We start from the raw sequence: 4,573 nt of genomic DNA, 5'->3' as shown, positions 1-4,573 counted from the left end.
CCTGAGCTTTCTCAGATGTGTAGCCTGTAGGGAGCTGTCTATATGATTTTTATATATCTTTCAGCTCAATCGAAGGTCCTAATGCAAAATGCACTCAGGGACACCATGTGGACATGTGGCACTTCCTGTAGGACTTTTGGACCATAAACCAATAAGTGGATTACATTGATATATATAGTATTTTTTATCTGTGACAGCTAAAATGTGGCTAAAGGCTTCTTTTTAATATTTAACAATAATCTTCATTTAATCAGCAATCCAACATAATTTATTACAACCCAGATAGAATGTTGTGACTGAAGTGCTGCTATGCCAAGTGATAGGAAGAGGCAGGTGTCGAAAAAGAAAAGAAGAAAAGCAACAGTATAGAGAACTGGAGTCATAACAGACTAACAAGAAAATGGAAATAAAGTTTGTTACACACTCTGCTGGGGATACCCAGAGCTGTGAGCCACTGTGTTACCCCTCTGCCTCAGCAAGCGTGAGTTTTGCTGGGGATTAGGCTGTGTCTCTGCTGTCTTCCTCACCAACAAATTCCTCAAGGCTCTCCTGGCCCAAGCCTCACCTCACAGCACTCTCTGAACTTCTGCCCCTGAGCTCCTCGGAGAAGTTTCTTTGCAATGCACAGCTTCACCACTGTGCATTCACAGAAGACAGTGAATTCGCTGCACTGCTAGAGTCAGTACATCACAGTTTATTAATTTAATTAGGGTAAAAACACCTCTCCTTTCAAACAAAGCACTACATTGGTTTATAGTAAAAGTTAAACAAGTTTATTAACAAAAGAGTGTAGATTAAGTGATACCAAGTAAAAAGGGTAAAGGTAGAAATGGTTACAAACAAATAAAAGTGAAAAAACATGCCTAAAACTTAATCTAGCAAGATACAGTCTTAGTCCAAAATGGTTTCTTTTACCCCCAGTCTCCTTTCCAGCTTTTTACTGGCCACCCTGGCCAGGACCCATCACAGAGATCAGATCGCTTGGCTTCTTTGTTTCCTAAGGTGGAGAATAAAGATGGAGTCCCTCTCTGTTCCTTATATCCCCAAAGGGATACCGTTGTCTGATAAGTCAGGAAGGCCTTCACTCTTCTGTGTCTCTCCATGTTAATTCTCTGTCTCTCAGGGTCAGGAACAGAATAACCCCTGCTGATTTAGCTCCATAGTTTTGCTAAGACACCTCTACCTCGATAGAACGCTGTCCTCGGGAGCCAAAAAATCTTACCGCGTTATAGGTGCAACCGCGTTATATTGAACTTGCTTTGATCCACCGGAGTGCGCAGCCCCGCCCCCCCTGGAGCACTGCTTTACCGTGTTATATCCGAATTCGTGTTATATCGGGTCGCATTATATCGAGGTAGAAGTGTATGTAAATGGAGGTAAATCCACATTCTTTTACCTAGACACCATTACCTAGGCTAGGCTGTCTTGTCTTAAACATGTGCTCGTAACATCATACAGAGAAAATTCACATATAATGCTAACACATGCATTTTACAATGATATTAATAACTAGCTTGTTGTTAGCTTTCATATGATACCTCACAAGGCATATTTTGTACAAATATCATTGCAGTAGTGTGTGGGTGTGAGTACAGGAGTACCTATGGTCAGAAAGATATAATAATAGACTAGAACTGTAGGGTTGGAAGGGATCTGAAGAGGTCATCAAGTCCAGCCCCTTGCACTGAGGCAGGACTAAATACACCTAGACTTCCTTAACACATGTTTGTGCAACCTGTTCCTAAAAACCTCCAGTGATGGGGATTCCACAACCTCTCTTGAAACTTTAATTATCCTTATTGTTAGAAAGTTTTTCCTAATATCTAAATGTCCCTTGCTGCAGATTAAGGCCACTATTTCTTAAGAAACCTTCACTGGATATAGACAGCATCCTCTAATATATTTGGAGATTTTTATCAGTTATTACCCCCAGTCTTCTTTTCCCAAGACTAAACATGCCCAGTTTTTTCCAACCTATTTTCATAGGTCGGGTTTTCTAAAGCTTTTATTCTTTTCGTTGCTTCGCACCTTGCATGATTAGATTCTTAAATGGAAATTTCTTGGGACTGGAATGTTGTCTTCTTACTTGTCTGTGGACCATCATTTTTGCCAGTGATGCCATATAAACAAAAATAGCAGTGCCATTCCAGATCCATAAACCAATAACTAATAAATAATCTTACAGTAAAAAAATCCCAGTCTATTAAAGCATAAGTACAATAAAATCCTGCACAAATCCTATAGCATCAGTAATCTCACAATAAAACAAATCCAGGACCAACAAACAATATTACATCCCATCCATAAAATAGATGTCATCTGTCTAGGGCAGAAAAGTCACAAGACAGATCTTGAACACTAACTGTATATCTATCAATATAATAGCAAATAATGTATTAAATGGATATGAGAAAGTTCTTTATAACATTAATTCTAATATTTGTTGTTGATTAGATCTGAGGATAAGGATGTTCTATCAGTGGAAATCTTTATTTCATTGTTTTGGGATTTTTCATTCTGTCTTATCTTTTCTTGTTTTCTCTTTCACTTCTGCTTTAAAGTTGGCAGGATTTCCCATTATTGCAAACTATTTTACACTGTGTTTAATGCTACAGTCTCAGACGTACAGGGAGAATTGTATAAAAAAATAGTCAGATGAAAAGCAGAAATCATCTGGGCCTTGATCCTTTGCTGTGGCAGATGAGCACACACTGAAAAGCAGGATGGTGTCTGTGAGCAAAGAGGGCTATACATGACTTTTTCATTCCCTTAATTCTAGGCTTTTTGTTTGGTCTGCCTTCAGGCAGTTCCAATTTGTGCTGGCCACCAATAGCCTCCAGGGACCATCACAACAGCCGAGAATCGCAAAGGCAATGGGAGCTCTAGCCATTCCTCCTTTCCTCCTGGTCATCCCCCTTAGGCTATGCAGTGAAAAGCCCTTGAGGATCAGGACCTAGTGCTTATATCCGAATTTGTCACTATGGGAAAATTTAAGTTTTTCTTGTGGAAAAGCTACACGAAGCCTGGACTTTTCCTGGGCCTTGTAGGCTCAGCGGGAAGAAAAGTAACAAACTTTTCTTTGGGTCCCTTAGGGCCCTTGAGACCTTTAATTTTCTTTTGAAAGAATCCAAATTCCTTTATGAACGAGTCAGGTGTCAGTGTTCATCGCACCTGGGATACCTGTCCTAACCACCCACCCAATATCACCTGTGTTGCAAAATGCTTGTTTGAATATAGAACAGTGACCCTGCCAGCAGCATCACTGGGAGATGTAGTGCAAGGCACCACACCCGTAACCAGAGCAGATTACTGAATAGCTGCATGCAACAAGACATCTTACACGGCACAACAGGAATTTGTGTATCACAGTAGGTTAACTGCAAAATATTGAATAAAAGAGTTAGTGCAATCAGTGACATCTCTGGAGGACTTCTGCAGCAACATCTTTGTATTATGATTTGTGTTTTTTCCCTTAATTACCCCATGCATCGTCACATTTTAATTTTACTTTGTCTCTTTTGGCTGCTTAGAAAGTCCATGAAATATTTTGTAGGCATTTATATATTTTTAAACAAATGCTTTAAATGTCATTTGTGGTTTTTTTTTAATTAAGTGCCAGAAGACCAATCATTGTAAATAACCCTGTTGGAACAATCTGTTGTGAGCTTCTCTGTGGAGGAAGAAGATTCTTTCCCACGAAGGAAACACATTTCAGTGCCAAGCTGCAAAAGTGCTATTGTGAAAACAGTGAGTAAAACTGCATTTAAAACAGGATGAAAAATAACTTGATAGTGTCTTTTTAAGCCATAGCTGTCTTGGAAAAGGTTACTAAAGGATACCACTGCCAGATGAAAGTTTGCAATTTGGATAACACTTATGATTAGCCACTAGTAGTGTGAAAACAAACTACAGATACTTACACAGCCTTAGAGGAAAGGCCAAGATTTACTGTCACTGAATATGCTTGACTGTATATTTTTTTTAAATGCTGCTTCTTCTGTGGTGCTTAATGTTAAGAACATACTTTTTTCTGACTTTCATTTATGCAATATTGTTAATCAAATGGAGACAAATTATTAACAGGCCTTGTTTTGTTTGTTTGAGTAAGTAACAGTAGGTGTTTGAAATGTAGCATACCACCACATTAGACATTGGAAACTTTTTATCTGTGAAACAGCAAGGTGGTTATTGCTATATTTCTCTAGTTTGGCTGACAAGCTGTAGAATCCTACTGTGAAATATTTTGCATCTTTCCAAAGCATCTTAAATTCTCAAACCTGAAAGGGTGTGAAATTCCACTAAACAAGCCACTCTGCTGTGCATGCAAAGAGCCAGAGTCCCTCAGCAAGCTTTAAATCTCACGCCTTCATTAAACCTCACCAAGTAAAGCTAACAGTTACGTCAGTGCTGCAGCAATTTTTAGGAGGCTACAACTCTATGATCCTGAAACTTCTACTGCTGACAAGTAGTTGCTTGAAGCAAAAGTGTTATTAACAAGCCACCTTCCCCACAACATATCTGCACTGGATGCCATCCCCAGCTCATCACCTCCATCTGTCTCTCTGTACAGTGG

This window comes from Chrysemys picta, chromosome 11 (assembly GCF_011386835.1).
Source record: "Chrysemys picta bellii isolate R12L10 chromosome 11, ASM1138683v2, whole genome shotgun sequence".
NCBI lineage: Eukaryota > Metazoa > Chordata > Testudines > Emydidae > Chrysemys > Chrysemys picta.
The sequence above is the reverse complement of the archived record's forward strand: the minus strand, read 5'-3'. Positions refer to the sequence as shown.